Genomic DNA, 20496 nt, shown 5'->3' on the forward strand with positions numbered 1-20496 from the left:
TTTCAGAATAATATTAGTCCCTAAGGATTCTTAGGAAAAGTCTCTCTGTAACTGTCTGAGGCCTATTTGAAGGTTCAGAAAATAAACATATCCCATGTGGTTCTTAGTTTCCCTGTAAGCTCTGCAGACCTCCTGCCATCCTGATCTGGAGGAAGATGGCAGGAGGGAGAAACACCAAGGAAAACATGAAGGTAATGTTGATTTCCAAGGATGTGTTCAGGGTAAATAGGAAAGTCCCTATAAAACAGTTATACTTGCTAGCCTTCTCTTCTTTTCCATTCAGATGATATAATAGTTGAAGACCTGGGGGGAGAGCAGGGGCCTTAAAGTTGTCCATCATCTGTGTAGCAGACCGAGAAGACAAACAGGTCACCTAGTCAAAGTCATCCCTGCTAAGATGAGAAGCATCTCTGCTATCTCTTCCAATAAAAAATTCAGAAACAATCAACCAGAGTCAAAGAATGGCAGTAGGGTTGATAATTTAGGTAAACCCAAGAAGTTGGGTTTAGACCACAGTGCCACCTGCTCCCTTGCAGCAGCATGCTCATCAGCATGTAATGGTAACATAACGGAAGATCTACATTAATTAATTAATTAATTAATTAATTAACTGCCCTATACCCAGGGGTCTCAGGGCGGTTCACACTACAAATATAACCCTCCTTTGAGAGCTGTTTATAGATTCACTGGTGTGACTTCCCCAGTGAATCTATAAAACAGATATTTGGGAAAGATGCTAAGAACTCATTTCATCACTGGCCCATGTGAGTTTTGTTTTGTTTTGCACCAATGATTCCAATATACTTGCCCAGCGAAAACTCTTCTGATGTGCACCTGCTCTCTGCTCATAGTGCATTGTCACCTGGATGGCACAGAAAGCTCTGTGGAGGACTGGTGGGTGGGTGCTTCACCGTTATGCATTTCCTCCAGTGCTACTGATTTACAGCTTTTGTGTTAACTGTACAAAGCAAATCCATTCCTAGTAATTCCACCAGCTTGAATAAGCAGGCAACCAGGACACACATGCAGGGCATTATGTAAGCCCCAAGACTCCATCTCTGTTTAAGTTCAGTGGGATGCTTTGCTAGCTCAGCGAATGTTGTGTTTTTCTACAAGTGTTACAATTTTATGACGTGACTCTAAGAAATCTGTTTATGCTGATACACTCATAGGGCTTATATAAATGGTTGCATGCATATCAAATCCTAATGAAAACGATTGCCATCACTTCCCAATTTGGGTAATTAGAAATAATAGAATGGAGGGACTTGTTTTTCTGTGGCCTGTATATGACCTTTGAAAGCCATCTCCACTGTATGATGTGATTACAAACAACATGAATCTCTTTCTGCTTCACCTTATTAGCATTTATTAATATCTGTGGCTTCTTTCCCTTCAGTTTATTATCTTAAAACTGCAGCTATTGATATGGGGTGGAGAACACTGATTTAGCACCTATGGTGTAAAGCTTATCTTGATCTTAACATTTAATCTCCACTCTTAATTTGCCAAGTTTTCTTTCTCACCATTGCTTTTTAGATCTTGCCTTTCACCATACACAGGCCTATAACTATAGGGAACCAATTCTTGGAAAAGTTGGCAGCTATTCAAAATGGAACAGAGTAAAGACACCACATTGGATGATGACATGTTGGATGATGGATTCTGGTGCAATCTAAAGGATGCAACAGCTGTCCAAAACTTCTCCTGTGTGTGCGTGTTCAGCTGAGAAGTGTCACCAGCTGTGGTGTCTTTGGGGGCAGGGGAAAAGATGGTCTACAAGGTGGTGCTATATTAGAGAACTGGCCCAGGATGCATGGCCACATGAAGTATTGATGCCAGAGAATGAATCTCTCTCTCTCTCTCTCTCTCTCTCTCTCTCTCTCTGTGTGTGTGTGTGTGTGTGTGTGTGTGTGTGTATGTGTGTAGAAAAGCATCAACTCCCAATCTACTTGGGTAGCTTAAAGCTAAAGCTAGCTCTCTTTCTCAGAATTAGAATGGCTGCTAGTTTCTTACCAGATTTCATTATCTATAACAATAACAATAAATAACAGAAATGAAGCAGAAGAATTGTCATTAAATTTTGCACTAAATCTCATAGTTCAGAAAAACAGATATCCTTGAGGATATAAAAGTATCACGGAGAAAGGAGGCTTCTAATAATGTAATTACGTCCTCGTTGCTATGGTCTTCGGCCTCTGCAGATTTATTAAAAATCCAGTCTTCTGTTTTCAGTCAGATAAGGAGGAGGGTAGCTGAAGAAAAAGGGGAGCAAATAATGGGAAGAAGTGGAATGGGAGGTAAATTTCTGTGTGTCAACTGAGCAGCAGGTCAGAGTAGCACAGCCTTTGCCAAGCTGGTGCTCTCCAGATGTTTTGAACTCCAACTTCCATCAGCCCCAACCTGCATGGCCATTGTGGTCAAGGATGATGGGATTTGTAGTCTAAAAATACCTGGAGAGCACCAGATTAAGGAGAGCTGGAGTAGCAAGCAAAAGATAAGGAAGATGACAACAACTGTTTGTACACAGGGAAGGAAAAATGGGGGATAAGTTGTTATTAAGTTCTTCTTTCTGCTGCCAATAAATAATCAAAGGAGAATGATTCACAGCAACTGAGAAGATGCATGTAGAGTTTTTAATTGTCTTCTGCTTCATTGCGACAAACCATCTAAGTCCAAAACTTTCTCCAGAATACAGCCATATTCCCCTGTGAACACATGAGCATAACCATCTCTTGTTTGATCTGTTATTCAGAAACTGATATAGACTCATCTTCCTTTATTGTTAATGACATACCAAAATCCATAATAATTATACTTAATCTTTTAATACATAACTAGTTATTTCTCATTTTATAGCCCTTTTGTTATTTTTAGTATGTTTCTAGGTATTACATGTAATTGTGCCTTTTCCTCATTATGGGGCATTTTGTTTTGTGCAATTGTTGTGTAAAACAACTGCGCTGTTAAACAAATTTAAAGTTAAAATACTGCTTCTGAAACAGGGATGTTCCATTCTTAGTTATTGTTACAGAGTTTGGGGGTACAATGGCACCCATAACTGCTAGAGTCAGTGAATGTTAGAAATTAATAAATGGTAGAATTTATATAATATTTGTAGTGTTGAAGGAAAGATGCCAGACATTAAATTAAAAATGCAGGCTAAACCAGGAAATCGCTTGGGAAGAAGGACCACGAAGGTGTAATTACAAGACAATGGACAGTCATTGACTCTCTTGTTTGAGCTCTGAGTAATTAACAGAGTTGGGAGGTTACAGGAGGCAGAGGCAGATATAGGATAGCATGACTAGTTCTCCCACACAGGGCACAGGAGCCAAGGGTGTGCTGTCCTGCCTGCTTCCCAAAGCCTAGTAAGTGCTTGCCCAGCTTTGGGAAGGAGTCAGGAGGGCTCTGGGATCCTGCCAGAGCCTCATACCAAAGCCTAGCACCTCCCTTACCTGACTTTGAGCTGGGGGGAAGTCATCAAATTTTGGCCTCACACAGGGCGTCATATTGCCAATATCTGCCACTGCAGGAGGCATGATGTCACACAGGAAAAATGTATTCGTTTGAAAATCAGAGGTCTGGGTTAAGCGGGGAGCAAGCAGACAGATGGGGAGGAGTTGCTGGGAGCAGGGATTCTTGGGGGAAAGAAAGGAAGTGGGAAGGACTCCATGAGCTGCTGTGATGGCCAAAACCACATTGGCAGGCTGGGGCGCAGAGGCCCAGAGATGACAGTCAGGATGCCTTGGTAATCCAGTGCTGCACTGCTGAGGGAAGAAGCTCCTCTTGAGATATAATGCTGTGAACTCTCTCCAGAGTAGACCCAGATGTAAATATGTGTACAATGGACCATATTTCTTAGACAGTAGTCTCCACTGTGCCTTGATTTCCCAATGGAAACATAACCCTTGGTGATCTTCTAGAACCCCCTGGAATCTTGCTATCGCTCAGCAGAGACGGGGGGTAGCGTGCAACCTCTGTAACATTATGATAGCTGAAATCATTGATAGATTTATCCACTACAATTATGTCTAAATCTATTTAAAAACAAACTTACTCTAGTCACTAGTTTAAAGTATGCCTGGCATTTATTCTCTGATTCCTTGCTGAGTACAATGGATTTTCATCTCTAGGGTCCCTGTAATGGGAGTGCTTCTTCTATCATAACTACTAGAATCCACTAAGCTTGGAGCAGTAATGAAAATCATCCTGAAAATTATGTTTCTGGTGGAGATTTGCCTCCATAGGTGTCATCATATGAGGCAAGCACTTTGGAAATCCTGGTTGCAGCTTGCAGTGGCTCATTTGGCCTTGTATAGGAGATTGTAAAAAATGATACAGCGAGGCTTTGGTATAATTAAACAGACTGAACTGAGAGCTAAAAGAGGGCAATATGTTGTCCTTGCTATTGGACCAAGATGGAAAGTCTGTGTATATGTTTTTTCAATATTGCAATAGTGAAAAGTCTGAATTTGAGCTAGGAAGAACACAGGCAAACCTGCCTGGGGAGAAAATTCACCTTTCATTAAAGCTGAGCAAACTTGCCAAGACTGCCAGGCTCAACATAAGCTTGATTAAGGCCAATGGGGAACTTAAAAATCAGAGAAAGAGCATAGCACAGAGAAAATTTAAAAAAATGCTAGATCAGTTATAACTAGCTAAAGGGAAATCTGGCAGATAAGGCAAGGTGCGAGTGGGGAGAGCTCAGGCTCGGTAGTATTGATTAAAGGATGGGCAATTGCCAAGAAAGACAATATAGCTTTATTTCAGCATCCTTGCAATGTGCAGGGCATCTGTACTTGTGCAACTGATGCCTTGCACTTGTGTTTCCCACCAAGGATGAACGACCACCTAGCCCAGTGGTGCAAAAACACTAAGATACAAGGCATCTCAGTTTGCAGGGTGAGGTGGAAACTATTTGATGAGCTTACTGGGTTCAAATGGCAAAGGACTTTAATGAGGGGGTTCTTGATACAACAGAACACTATAAAGAAAAGAATACAGAATGAGAAAAAGGACAAGATCTTGGAGAAAATTAAAGAATGTGAGAAGAAGTTTAAGATCGAGACCGAAGTCAAAGGAGATTTTGAGAGAAATTAAACTTTATCAAGCACAATATTCTAAATTGATAAATCAGGAAGTGGAGTGGAAAGTTAAGCTAATGAAACAAAGATCATTTGAATCGGCAAATAAATGTGGAAAACTGTTAGCATGGCAGTTGAAAAAGAGACAAAAATTGAATACGGTCACAAATTTAGAGATCGAAGGAAGAAATATACAGAATCCAATGGAGATCAGAAAGTGTTTCCAGAGATATTTCAAACAACTTTACACTCAAGGGCCGCAAAATGAGGTTGAGATAGAACAATTTTTGACAAGGAATGGTCTACCAAAGCTGTCACAAGAAAATAGAACAATCCTGAACCATAAAATAACACAACAAGAGATTGAAGAAGCCATTCAGAATATGCAATTGGGCAAATCTCCAGGGCCAGATGGGCTTACCTCCAAATATTATAAGACGTTGAAAGACTATCTGATACATCCATTAATGGAGGTTTGCAATGAAATTATGGAGGGGAAGAAGGCACCGGAGTCGTGGAAAGAAGCTTTCATCACATTGATACCCAAACTAGAAACTGAAAAGACACAACTTAAGAACTACCGCCCCATCTCCCTCCTAAATGTGGATTACAAAATATTTGCAGACATTTTAGCAAGCAGATTTAAAAAAGTTTTAAATGAAGTAATTCACAAGGACCAGGCAGGCTTTCTCCCAGGTAGACATTTGTTTGCTAACACAAGGAACATTACTGACATTTTGGAACTTTTGCAAACAAATATCAATACAAAAGCAGTGTTAATATTTATAGATGTGGAGAAGGCCTTTGATAATATTTCATGGAAGTTTATGAAGAAAAATTTGGAAGGGATGGGAGTGGGACGGGGATTTGAGAATGGGATAGATGCAATTTATTCAGAACAAAAGGCTAAATTGATAGTGAACAATGTGGTGACGGAAGAGTTTAAAATTGAAAAAGGAACAACGACAAGGTTGTCCTATCTCTCCTTTGTTATTTATTTCGGTCCTGGAGGTGCTCTTGAATATGATTAGAGGAGACCGGTTGGTGGAAGGAATTCAGGTCGGAGCGAAACAGTATAAACTTAAAGCATTTGCAGATGACCTAGTTTTGACCCTACAGGAGCCAGAATCTAGTACGAAAAGGGTATTACAATTGATTCAGGAGTTTGGTCGGGTGGCGGGATTTAAACTCAACAAGCAGAAAACCAAGGTATTGGGGGGGAAATTGACACCTTCAGAATCAGAAAGGTTTCAGAAAGAGACAGAGTTAAACGTGGTTAAAAAAGTAAGATACCTAGGGGTAAACATAACAGCGAAGAATATGAGTCTATTTAAGGATAACTATGAAAAGTGTTGGTCTGAAATAAAAAGGGACTTAGAAGTTTGGTCAAGATTGAAACTTTCCTTGTCAGGACGAATTGCTGCTATAAAGATGAATGTATTGCCAAAAATGCTGTTTTTGTTCCAGACTCTACAGATTGTGGATAAAATGGAGTGTTTTGGGAGGTGGCAAAGAGATATTTCCAAATTTGTCTGGCAGGGCAAAAAGCCCAGAATTAAGTTTAAGATACTAACTGATGCTAAAGAAAGAGGGGGCTTTGCCCTGCCAGACTTAAAGTTGTACTATGAATCAGCAGCTTTCTGCTGGTTGAAAGATTGGCTGCTTCTTGAAAACACTGAGGTTTTGGATCTGGAAGGTTTTAACAATGCTTATGGATGGCATGCATATTTGTGGTATGACAAGATCAAAAGTCATAAGGCTTTCAAGAACCATATTGTCAGGAAAGCAGTGTTCAATGTCTGGATAAAATATAAAGACTTATTAGAAAATAAGACCCCAAGGTGGCTATCACCAATGGAAGCTAAGGCCCGGAAAAGACTCAATATGGAGGCCAAATGGCCGAAATATTGGGAAATAATAGAAAAAGATGGAGATAACTGGAGGTTGCAGAGTTTGGAGAAATTAAAAGATAAAGTGCGAGATTGGTTACATTATGCTCAGATCAAAGAAGTTTTCAAGTTGGATAAAAAGATAGGATTCCAGGTGGAAAAATCAAAGTTAGAAACGGAATTGTTAGAACCTAAGACTAAGGTACTTTCAAGAATGTATAATTTGCTGCTAAAATGGAATACACAAGATGAAACGGTCAAATCGGCTATGATAAAATGGGCACAGGACATTGGGTACAATATCATGTTCGCTGACTGGGAAAGGTTATTGTGATGGGTTAAGGGGCTGCTTGTGCGTAAATGGCTGAGTTCTTAACTCCTGCAATCAGTTTATAAACTCTCCCCGTCCGCGGAGCCATGGGTGCATGGCTGCCTCAATCGCTGGCAGAATCCGTCAGTGGGCGCTTCCGGAATTTACGCCAACATAGGAGTTCCTTAACGGAAACCCTTCTTTTGGAATCTCTGCGTGACAGTTTCCTGCGCGGAGTGGGCGTCCCCAGCGGAGGTCCAGAAACCTCTCCGCTGTTCTCACTGGAAGTATCTTGGAGCCATCCCTCCGACTGAGTTTCTGCGGGAACTCTCTCTCTCCCCCTGCTGGTTCCTTCCTCAGCATCCGAGGGTCTCCTAACCTCCTTGAGCCCTTCCACCACCTGACTCTCCGATGGCAGTTCCCTGACATCCACCTCCCCTCCAGGACCCCCCTCACCCCCCGTTTCCCCCTCTTCTCTGGGTGGTGAGGCTGGGAACCCCCTGAAAGACTCCTCCTCATCTTCGGATGACTCGAAAACCGCCCTCCACCTACTACTGTCCCTTCTTCCCGAATAGTCTTCCCCTTCTGATTCTTCTTCCTCTTCTTGTCCTGATTCTGGGAACCCCTCGAACTCCCCTTCTTCGTCAGTGGTGCCAAAGTGTTCCTCCCAGAACCTAGCCAAGGGCTGAGGCTTCCTTGGGTACCGGAGATGAAACGTTCCTACTAAAATCTCATCATCAACCGTTTCTGCCAGTACCCAGGTATTTTCGGACTCTGGTTCCCCTTCCCATGCCACTAAGTACTCCACCTGTTTACCTTTCCACTGAGAGTCGAGTATTTCTGCTACATGACTACTGCTTTCCCTCTCTTCTACTTCTGGTGCCGCGGGAACCTCACCTTCACGTCCCAAAGATTCCCGCCCCTCCGGTACGGTGACAGTAATGACCTATGGAATACTGGATGCAGTTTCATGTTGTCTGGCAACCTGAGTTTGAAGGCCACCGGATTGACCTGTTGTATGACTTCGAAGGGTCCCAGTCGTTTCGGTCTCAATTTCTTGCACCCGCCCTTGAAGGGCAACCCTTTTGTTGACAACCACACCTGGTCCCCCACCCTTATGGTCTCGCCTTCCCTTCTGCTCCTATCTGCCTGCTTCTTGTATTCTTCCTTGGCCCTATCCAAATTCATCTTGAGCTGTTGATGTATAGCTTCCATTTCTTCCACAAAATGTTCCGCGGCCGGTACACTCCATCTTTCCCCTCCTTCCCCTGGAAAGGCCCTGGGGTGACACCCGTAATTGGCCATAAATGGACTCATGCCCGTGGACACATTTTCCGCGTTATTGTAGGCGAATTCGGCCAGGGCCAATTTCTCTACCCAATCATTCTCTCTGTCATTTACATAATACCTCAGATATTGTTGCAGAATACCGTTTGCCCTTTCCGCCTGCCCGTTCGTTTCCGGGTGTCTGGCGGTCGAAAAATTTACCTGAGCAATAAGCTCATGAGCTTCCTCCAGAACCTGGACGTAAATTGTTTCCCTCTGTCTGAGACCACCCTCAAGGGGGCGCCATGCAACCTAAAAATGTGTTCTACAACCTGGCGGTTTCTTCCGCTGTTACCGCATGTGAGCAGGCTATAAAGTGGCACATCTTGGTTAACTGGTCTACTACCACCATGACACCGTTTTCCCCTTGGCTTTGGGCAAATCCGTCATAAAATCTATGGAAACTGCCTCCCATGGGCGTTCGGGTGTGGGTAATGGTTCCAGCAAACCCGCCGGTGCCGCCCTCTCCCCCTTTGCTCGCTGGCAGCGGTCACACCCCCTTACATACTCTCTTACATCTTCCCTCACCTTGGGCCACCAGAACTGCCTGGTAACTAACCACATGGTTTTGTGCTGCCCAAAGTGCCCTGCGGTGGGGCTGTCGTGTAGCTGTTTGAGTACTCTACCCCTCAATTCCCCTTCCGGTATGTACAATGCCCCTTTGTAATACAACGCCCCATTCCTTTCTTCAACCCCCCCTGTGTTCTCCCCGGCTCTCCTGAGCCCTCTGAGCTTATCTTGGGCGTATTCATCGTTCTCTGTCCCTTTTACCAGTTTTGGTTTTTATGGAAGCCGCCCAGAGTGGCTGGGGAGGCCCAGCCAGATGGGCGGGGTATAAATAAATTATTATTATTATTATTATTATTATTATTATTATTATTATTATTATTCCCTTTGCCCCACCAATGCTGCTCCACAAACCCAGTGGTCCTCTGGGATGATATGTCTTTCTTCGGGCGCTCCCTCCCCCTCCATATACTCGGGCTTTCGAGAGAGCGTCCGCCCTGACGTTCTCTGGTCCCAGTACATAGCGAATCTCAAAATGGAATTTGGAGAACTCCTGTGCCCATCTCACTTGTCTCTGGTTCAGTACTCGGGCCGTTCTCCAATATTCCAGATTTTTGTGGTCCGTGCACACCTGCACCTTGTGCTGCGCTCCAATCAGCAGGTGTCACCACCGTCGAAAAGCTTCATGAATGGCGAGCAGTTCCCGGTCGTACACTGTGTAGTTCCTTTCGGATTTATTCAACTTCCGCGAGAAAAAGGCACACGGTCTCCAGTCCGACTCGTCTTTTCCCGGCTGGAGAAGCACCGCCCCTACCGCGCGATCAGATGCATCCGTCTCTACCCTCATCGGCTTCTGTAGATCTATGTGCAAGAGCTGCTCCTCTGACTCAAACACTTTCTTTAGCTGTTCAAACGCTCGCTGCGCCTCTTCCGTCCAGACGAATTTCTTCTTACTACTGAGACAATCGGTGATGGGTGCCGTTAAGTGGGCAAAGTTTTTGATGAACTTCCGATAAAAGTTTCCAAACCCCAGGAATCTCTGCACGTCCTTCCTGGTTTTGGGTGTCTTCCATTCCAGTACTGCTTGGACTTTACTGGGATCCATGGCCAACCCCTTGTCTGACAAACGGTACCCCAGGAACTCCACCTCTCTGGTATGGAACTGGCACTTCTCCAATTTTACCCACAGCTGGTTTGCTTGCAGCCTGCTTAGGACCTCCCGGACATCTCTGACATGCTGCTCCTCGTCCTCTGAGTAGACTAACACATCGTCTAAGAAGGCCACACAGTTCTTATAGAGCAGAGGTCCCAGGACTTGATGCATGAAGGACTGAAAGCAGGCTGAGCCCGCCTGTAATCCGAAGGGCATAACGAGATACTCAAAGGCCCCCAGGGGGGTGAACATGGTGGTCTTCCATTCATCCCCCTTCCTCATCCGTATCAGGTTATACGCCCCCCTCAGGTCCAGCTTGGTAAAAATCTTTCCCTTCCTCACCCTGGTCAGAATGTCGTCAATCCTGGGCATGGGAAAGGCCACTGGTTCTGACACCGAATTGACGGCCCGGAAGTCCACGACCAACCGGGGTTTTTTCGAGTCCTTTTTGTCCACAAAAAACACTGGGCTGCCCCCCACCGCTCTTGACTCCCTGATGAACCCTCGTTTCAGGTTCTTGTCTATAAACTCCCTTAACTCCTGCATCTCCCTGTCCGACATAGCGTACAGTTTGCCCACTGGTAACTGGGCTCCCGGGAGTAGATTAATTTGACAGTCAAAGGGTCTATGCGGGGGCAGTCTATCTGCTTCCTTCTCGCTGTAAACATCACTCAGGTCTGCGTATTGTGGTGGTATTTCACCCTTTTCTCCGACCACCATCCCTGCCAGACTTGCTCTAGCCAACCCCTGAGTTTCTCTTCCCTTGCAGTGTTCTAGGCAATGAGCTGACCCAAAAGAGACTGTCCGCTGGTGCCATCCCACTAGCGGGTCATGTAACGCCAGCCAGCTCATCCCTAATATGATGGGCGGCCCCGCCAGAGTGGCTACGTGAAAGGCAATGACTTCTGTGTGCCTTGCCACCCTCATTGTCATGGGGACCGTCTGTTGGCTCACTTCCCCTCCCAGAGGTTCCCTCCCATCAATCGTGGTCACCTGCAAGGAATTACCTAAGGGCAGCGTCTGTATCTGGTGCTCTGATGCAAACTCCTTACTCATGAAATTGCAGGAGCTGCCTGAGTCTAGCGGGGCTTTTATCATGAGTGGATGTCCGTTGGGCAGCTCTAGCAGCACCTCTATGGCAAGGGATGCTCGGGGGTTTCAGGCTTGGGCACGTTCACTGATCCTTGGCCTGGCTGCTGTGCCCTGTCGCTGGCAGCTAGGCGTTGGCTTTTACCTGCTCCTTAACCCCCTCCTCCTCACTCCCAACAGCTCCCACCATTCCTTGCCATCCCTTCCTTTGTGGGCACACTCTGGCAAAATGTCCTGGCTGTTGACAGAGGTAGCATTTTTTGGCGCTCTTCCCCTCCTTCTTCCACCCTTCGTGGACGTTTGAAATGCCATGCATGCGCGCAGTACCAATCTCCATTGGTTCCGCTGGCGGGGAAGGTTGCCCTGGCATCTCAGGAATGTGAAAATCACTCCAACGCTCTCCTCTCCCTTCCCGCTTCTCCAGAGCCCTTGCCTCTTGGCGTGATCCAATCGCAAGAGCCGATTTAGTCAGCTGATCCATAGTCTCCGGCCGGGGCGCGCGGGAAAGTTCATCTTTCAGCATTTGAATCGGGTCCGAACACAGGTCCCACCCCAATTTATGTATGAGCATGGTAAACTGCGTCCAATACTCTCGGACGGACTGATTCCCCTGTTTGCATGCCATTAACTGTCTGCATACCACGCCCTGTTCAATCTGGCTGGAAAACATCAAATCCATCGCGATAAAGAATTTCCTCAAGTCCTTTAGGGCATCATTATTCGATGCCATCAGGGGCCTCACCCATTCTCTAGCTTCCCCCTCGAGGTGCCCAATCACAAAAGCCACTCTCGATTCCTCATCGGCAAAGTCATCAAACTGCAGGTTGAGTGCGTATTGCATTTCTGTCTTAAAGGCTTGGTAGTTTCTTGGGTCACCCCCGAATTTCTGTACCAACCCCGGTACCTTCCTTGCGATGGGGGTGGGCTTCCCCTGTGCATCCTGAGCTCTCCTCTCCTCGAGACGCGCCGTTAGCAGTGCCAGCTGGTGTTCCAACGCTCTGTTTCTCTCCTCCAGAGTTGGTCCCGCCCCAGCTCCTCCCGCTGCTCCGTCTCCAGTTGGGTTGCTCATGATGCCTCTCTTTCGCACACGCAGCGTCAAAGACTGACGGATTGCTGTGCTGGGTTAAGGGGCTGCTTGTGCGTAAATGGCTGAGTTCTTAACTCCTGCAATCAGTTTCTAAACTCTCCCCGTCCGCGGAGCCATGGGTGCATGGCTGCCTCAATCGCTGGCAGAATCCGTCAGTGGGCGCTTCCGGAATTTACGCCAACATAGGAGTTCCTTAACGGAAACCCTCCTTTTGGAATCTCTGCATGACAGTTTCCTGCGCGGAGTGGGCGTCCCCAGCGGTGGTCCAGAAACCTCTCCGCTGTTCTCACTGGAACTTTCTCTCTCCCCCTGCTGGTTCCTTCCTCAGCATCCGAGGGTCTCCTAACCTCCTTGAGCCCTTCCACCACCTGACTCTCCGATGGCAGTTCCCTGACAGTTATGGACCACCGGTTTGAAATTCACGGCATGTAATGCCTTGAAAGAAAATATTATGAAAATGATATATAGGTGGTACATGACCCCAGTCAAGCTTGCAAAAATATACCATTTGTCTGATAATAAATGTTGGAAATGTAAAGAAACTGAAGGAACGTTCTTTCACCTCTGGTGGACCTGCCCTAGAGTTAAGGCTTTCTGGGAAATGATATATAACGAGTTGAAAAAGGTATTTAAGTATACCTTTCCTAAGAAACCAGAGGCCTTTCTTTTGGGCATCGTCGGCCAGAGGGTGTTAAAGAAGGACAGAACATTTTTTATGTATGCAACAACTGCAGCAAGGATACTTGTCGCCAAGCACTGGAAAACCCAAGATTTGCCCACACTGGAAGAATGGCAGATGCAACTGATAGACTATATGGAGCTAGCAGAAATGACTGGCAGAATCCGAGACCTGGGAGAAGAGGCTGTGGAGGAGGACTGGAAGAAATTTAAGGACTATTTACAAAAATATTGTAAATTGTATGAGTGTTAAGAAAGATGTAAGATTATTAACAATATGGCACCATTAAGCTAGTTAAAAGGAATATGAAGATAAATGAAAATATAAGAAAAGATAAATTTTGGATAAATATTATGCTAAAATTAAACTTTTAAGGTTTGGCTAAAATTATCTAAAACTAGAGACACAATATTGGAAAATTATAATATAAGAATTGAAACAAGGTGATAAATTGCTGGGTAAAGCTCGAAAAACTTGGAACGCAGGAACGAGAGATGCGAGGAAGTCCAAAGAAGTGAAGAAAATATGGTTATTGTAAAATTATATGTTATTTTGTTTGTTTTTTCTATTGTATCAAGAAAATCTTTAATAAATATCTTTAAAAAAAACCAACAAATGGCAAAGGACTTTCAGGCAGTAGCTACACACGTATGATGGGTACAATCCTAAGGGGCAGCATGAGGCATTTTGGCACCTGAGGCGAAATGCCCTGCTGCCACCCCTGTGAGGGCAGCACAAACTCTGTAAGGCCTCTCCCTTGCTGGGTGGGAAGAGCATACTTTCTGAATCTCCCTCACCCACCCACCAGTGGGGATTTTCATTGGCTCTTTCCTTCTGGAAAAGCCAATTCAAAGCCCTGCTACAGTGCCAGGTGGCAGGGGGAAATGTCCCGTCCCCCCCGTCCAGCAGCAAAGCTGGGTGGCAAAATGGGTGTGCTGCCCTTTGGGTGTGCTGACTGAGGCAGCCACCTCACCGGCCTCATGGGTTGGCCAGCTCTGCCCTTACTTTTCAGACTCAAATGCTCCACTTGCTACAGGTAGGGAGGAAAAACTTCTGAAAGAAAAGTTTTAGGTGAGCTTTCTTCTTGCTCTGCTTGTTTTCTACTTGCATCAATTATTTTTAAACAGAGAAGCTGTGATTCCCTCACCTGCTGTCTGAAGTGGTACAGTCCATTCTACCACAGGTTCTGCAGCATGTGGATATCCAGCCTGTTTGACCCTCATATTTTCCACATCCATTAAAGCTGATATTTTGGATAGACTGAACAGATTGCATTGCCAGGCCTGTCACTAAGCTTGTTGTTTCTGTAAATCAGGAGTGGGGAAGCTGTGGCCTTTCAGATGTTGCTGGACTCCAGTGCCCATCAGCTCCAACCAACACGGCCAGTGGTCAGGGACAATGGAAGTTGTAATCTAGCAAAATCTGGAGGGCCTTAGGTTCCTCGTTCCTGTGTTAGGTCTTCCACAACATAGACTGATGTCTCTACTCTTGCTTATGTATTAAACTTTTTCTCCAGCACCATCTGTATTTCCCACCTCATCCAAAAAAAGTCTTTGGCCACCCCAGACAGGTATCTCAGAATAAGGGTCAGCACAGCATGGAAAAAAATAGAAAAGACTCTGAAGTTTCCTGCCCCTAGAGGTTGACTTTTTTCGCAGATCAAAAGCTTCATGATGGAGCTTCCTTGACTGAGCAAGACAACTTGTGTAGCTGGTGTTTTCCTTTCAAGGTCACAGAAGCTTTCAAGAGGGGAGGTTTAAATATGCAAATCTCAGTGGTCCTGGCATCTATCTCTACACTTACTGTTATGAGACTGAAAAGGCAGCCCAAGTAGTTGAAATGGAGCCTCTTGGAGCCTTCATCCATTTAGGAAATTGGAATCAGCATGATGGCCAAGAGCAAGGTTCACTGGAGCATACTGGATAAATGTGACATGGCTTTGTGCCATTGCAGTAACCCTGGCACTATGGGCTATTGCAGATTGGTGAATACATCTTGTTTGCTTATACTATGAAGAATTCCCTTTGGCAATAATGCTTAATAAGACAACTCCTGCTGGCTTGTCTCTCTTGTCCTTCTGAGGGAGGCACTAAGAACATGGCTATTAAATGAAGAGGTCTCCCTGGTGATTTGGGATAAGACCTACTGGGAATTTTTCCTGCACAAATCTCATTGAACTGAATGAGAATGGCATGCAAATGGGACCTGGCACCTTTTGTATTAATTTCAAAGAGAATTGCACAGAATACCTTCTCCAACTGACTCAGTGCTTTATGCAGTATGAACAGGAGTATTGATATGTAGGGTAGTGGTGAGAAAAACTATTCAGCGTTCATGATATATTGCTCTGCAAACTACAGAAGCCTGTAAATGTGCTCTACTATGCAGATCCAGAAAAGAACTGAAGACGTCTACTTACTAAGAAAGATATCAAGGCCTTGGAAAGATGGCATGACCAACACAAATGATGTAGTTTGCAGTCTAGTGTTAAACTACATCATTTGTGTCACGACTAGCAAAGTTTTTTAGGAGGCCACTGCCTGATACTTACGTCTTGTGGAAGCAAACCTGGAGCACACTGAGGCATTCTGAGGAAAACAAAATGGCAGTTACCAAAATAAGCTCTACAGGCTCTCTCTGTGGTTCAGAATGATGAAACTCTTGGCCCAATATGTTTGACCAGTATCATTATTGTGTGCCGAACAAAGTCCACTCAGTTCTCATGTTGAATTGTACTAAACATCCTTGTATGAGCCTTTTTGCCTTATGCTTTTCCATTTTGGTTTTCTATTCTGTTTTTGCTGAAGCATTTGTCTTATAAGAGGTGTTCCGACACACTTCAATAAGCACACACAAATAGTTGAGCTGTGCACATGTGCAGTTTTTCACATGTAACATTCAATAGGTATACAGACTTTTGTACCTGTATTCAATAGCTGGGCTGTACCAATCAGTAAGTGTACATTCTTTTATACACATTTGTAGATGTGTAGAGTTAGTGTTCAGTGTAACATGTGAGAAGAAATGCTAAATAAATTCATTTGATGTGACCCTCAGAACATTCAGATCACAACATTGTTGGCATCCATCTGTCTTGGGAAACAATGGAGGAGTGAACCTTTGGGGGTGAAATCAAACCATTGGAGAGTTACAGCTTCTGTCGCTGTAGAGAGCAATACAGGAGAGACATATTTTGTTGCATGAGGGGCAGATGAAGGCATCCAGTTGTGCTGATGCAGGTGTTCTATGATGTTTCTTCTTTCTGTGCTCATCCCAGTGATCATTCCTCCTCTGGTCACTGCTGACTGATTTCCTCCAGATGCTGTGGTTGTCTGCAAGGGATTTCCACATTTCCAGCTTTCATAATCACATTTGCTGACCTCTTTGTAATACAAAGTTGGTTTGCCAAATGGCTTGATGACTGCAGCCAGAGAGCACTTCCTTGGTGATCCTTCTATCTTCCATTCTGTGTACATGACCAAGTCAGTGTAGATGTTGCTGAGAGAGAAGTACAAGCATGCTGGGAATGTGGACTTGCGAGAGCACATCTTTGTTTGAGACTTTGTCCTGCCACGTGATGCCCAAGATCTTCCTGATGCAATACATATGGAAAGCATTGAGATGTTGCTCCTGGCAGGTATTAGTTATCCATGACTTTCTTCCATAAAACAGCATGCTCAACATGCAAGTCTGGTAGACCTTCATCTTGGTATTGGTCATTAGCACCACATTCTCCTATATCTTTTTGAAGAAGTGAGCTATTGATGTAGCTGCCTTGACAATACACTTGTCCAGCTCAGCACTGATGGAAAGGTTGCTGGTTATGGTGCAGCCCAAGCAGAATAAAATTATCTACCACCTCAAGCATGTGATCACTAATGCTGGTGTGTGGAGTACTGATGACATTCTGACCCAGGATGTTGGTTTTTGTCAAGCTGATGGTAAGGCTGAACTCCCTGCAGGCTTGTGCAAAATGGTTGGTGAGTCTCTGTAGAGCTTCCTCAGACGGCAGAGTCAAAGCTGTGTCATCTGCAAACAACATAATCTCAAAGTTATGTTTTGCTAACACTGTCTCCAAAAGCTCTGTTTCTGAAAGATACAGGTACAGTGGCACATAGTATTGGGGAAAGGGGGGAATGAAATCATGTCATATCATTATTTGTAGGTTCAGCTAACACAGTAAAGGTAGTTTCAAGCAGACACAGTTTGTGATGCTATCAGGCTACCCATTTTCCATCTGTCTTTTTCCGATGTCTGGGTTGGTTGACCAATTTTTCTAGACACACTTTGGATTCCAATGGCTCAATTAAATGTGCTAATATGATCAGAAGAAAATGCCAAATGATTCATTTCCTTCCACTTCACCCACAGGGAACCTGTTCATCACTGTGCTTCTTTGCTCACCCACCCACCCATACCCCAGCTTGTTGCAGAGCAAAGGAAATAGCAAAGAATAAACCCGCCAAGCCCTGGTGTTTTGAGAGGCAAAAACAACAGAAGAACAGCTAGTGCTGACCCTTGTTAAGGGGGCTGCTCCTTTTCTTTGGAACTTGCAGGACTGGCAAAGCAGCTTTTTAATTTGCTCATGTTTTCTGCCAGCTGTCATCTTTGGATTTAGCACTTTGTGCTGGCTGCAGTATGTATTGACAGTATGCAGGATGGGTGATCCCTGACCCAGGAACCTTGCAATTAATACTGACAAGCCATACAGAACATCAGACAGAATGCAGCAGGTGACTAGATGGTACATTTAACACAGGCCAGCGATGGATATATAGACTTTAATATAATGGCAGTGCTACTGACTTTGGCTGACTGCCACTCATAAGCTTCACAGGGAAAATATGCACTTTCAAAATCTTCCTTCAAACACAGCAAATGCCATCAGCATTGGCTTTTAATCCTTCCCTGGCTTTTAATTCAAAGACATTTTGAGTGTCAGGTCATCTGTGTTTGTAAAGGCACCCCATCATTGCAATTTGACAGCCTAGTCAATGTATGCCGCCCCCAGTGCTTCCAAGACCACAAAACAAGCAAATGTGCATTAGAAGAGTAGATTGAAAGCAACGCTGGGCTATTGTTGCCCTGTCCTGTCCAGATTTACCATGGTGTCTGAAGCAGAATTGTGGATCCTCTGAAAACAGCATGTAGGATACGTACCAGGAAGATGAATGGTAGCTCAGATCTTTCTAGAATGCCACTTTGTACCGCCATCTTTGTAAAATGGAAATATGAGATTAGGATTACTCCATGTACTTAGGCAGGATGGAGAGAGAGAGAGAGAGAGAGAGAGAGAGAGAGAGAGAGAGAGAGAACTTTGGCTGATTATTATCCCATAGAGGCAATATTTGGGGTGGTGGGTGGGGTATGTGCCAGTGGTAGGTGAGCCCAGACGCAAAAGTGAGTGGAGCAATGAATGAGAATTTATGCCTTTGTACAGCAGACTAGTACACACACACACACACAAACACCCCTACCTCTATGCTGAAAACCAGTTGCTGGAAGTCACAAGTGGGGAGCACTGTTGCACCCATGTCCTTCTCATGGGCTTTCCATAGGCATCTGGTTGGCCATTGGACAACTGGAAGCTGGACTGGATGGGTCTTTGGTGTGAACCAGCTGGGTTCTTCTTATGTTTTTATACCAGACATGATGGGTGTCCAACAACACCTGAAGTGCCACAGGTCCCCCTTCCTTGTATTAGATAACTGCTTTCCCCTTTGCAGTGGTGTTGCTTAATAGTTTCTATCAGTCTCCAAATGATTCCCTTTCCCTTTTTCTTTTTTTGTTACTGAAAAGAATCCATTTCTGAAGGAGAGATGAAGTCATCCTAAGAAGTTCAACCTGGCCAAGCAACTGGCTCTTCTTGCCAGCACTTAGAGTTACTAGTCTGTCATTTGTCATTTTTATTTCCATTGAAATTTGCAGAGTGCTTTTAATCTTTATGGTTAATCTTCACATCTGGCTCATGAGGAGACTACTTTTATGTTTTTTTTACACAGGTAGGGAACTGAACCTAAGAAATAGTGACTTTCCCAAGGCCACAAGGGGAAATGGGGGAGGGCAGAACCTACCCACCACTTTCTCAGATAGGAGGAGCCTTTTCAACAGGTGTAAGGAAACAGTTATTGAAATTAGCCCAGTGCATATCAGGTATAAACCCTCTTTTCTCAGGGACAACTAGTTTTATCAGGCACCACTTCTGAGAGAGTGGAATTGTGTAAGGCTAACCCTAAGAAATGTGTGATGAGGCAAAACAGCACTTGATACAAAATATTTGCAGAATCACAAAGGCCTAGGGATACTGCTCAAGGCTCACATGCATCTACCTCTTCTCTCCACAACTCTACTCAGGAAATTGCTAGTTTTCTCCAGGTTCATCCACCTGTGGTGCATGGAAGCTAAAATCTATCATAATTGCCTTCAGAAATCTTCTTTTCCCATTAGCAATTCCCTGATGGCAACATAAAGAAAATCGAAAGTCTTCCATTGCATCTTTAGCTATAACCTACTTATACATATTTAATAAGAGAACAAACTTACTGTACTACAAAAATATGGGAAACTGCAGGCCTTAGCATTTTCCACCTCAAAATTAATTTTATTCTTAAATTTAGTTCTCTGTTCTCTTCATTCTCAATCGCGGATTGGTTGCTGCATGTTAAGTTATTTGTCAAAGGCTGGAAGGATCTGCCCTAAATATATACATTCTTGTCTCCCATGATGCCTTTGGGAAATGTAGCAATGCAAATTCCCAATATCTCAGTCAACGTGCATCCCACAGACCCCCCAAAGTGTCCCTATTTTCCAGGGACATCCCTGATTTTAGTGAAGCTGTCCCAGTTTCTGATTTGATTCTGCAATGTCCCACTTTTCCTTAGAATGTCCCTATTTTACTTGGAGAAATGTTGGAGGGTTTATAGTTACATGATCCCCAACCCATCTGAAGGCAATCCTGTATAGAGATTTTTTTAAAAAATGTTTTATTATGATTTTTTATATGTTGGAAGCTGCCCAGAATGGCTGGGGCAACCCAGTAAGATGTGTGGGATATAAATAGTAAAATAATCATTATGTAATGGGATGTCCCTATTTTCCCTTTGCTGAAGGGTATGATCCCAGGATTATCTTAACTATCGCTAGTTTAAGGAAAGCATGACAACTTATGGCCATGAGAATATGAGTAATAAACACAAATAGAACCCTGATCCATATATTCAGCAAAGTGTTTGTTGAAGGATCTCAACCATAACCGGTTGAGTATTGCAGAGCATACGCAGACTGTCCAGAAGCAGTCAGTTGCAAGTTGGCAGGATGAGGCAGGAACAAGACGCTGCTACTAGTAACTTGGTTACTTATAGGTTTATTA

At 44.3% G+C, this 20496-nt stretch overlaps 1 long non-coding RNA gene across 1 annotated transcript in view; it reads left to right on the forward strand.

Annotated features, from left to right (window-relative positions):
* LOC310845818 overlaps positions 1–20042 on the forward strand; it is a 41823-nt gene extending 21781 nt beyond the window's left edge. The window contains exon 5 of the long non-coding RNA XR_014564973.1: positions 19130–20042. This is a non-coding gene — a long non-coding RNA (uncharacterized lncRNA). The remainder of the gene's footprint in view (positions 1–19129) is intronic.
* Positions 20043–20496: the final 454 nt, after the last annotated feature.

This window comes from Podarcis gaigeae, assembly GCF_964106915.1.
Source record: "Podarcis gaigeae genome assembly, chromosome: 5".
Lineage (NCBI taxonomy): Eukaryota > Metazoa > Chordata > Lepidosauria > Squamata > Lacertidae > Podarcis > Podarcis gaigeae.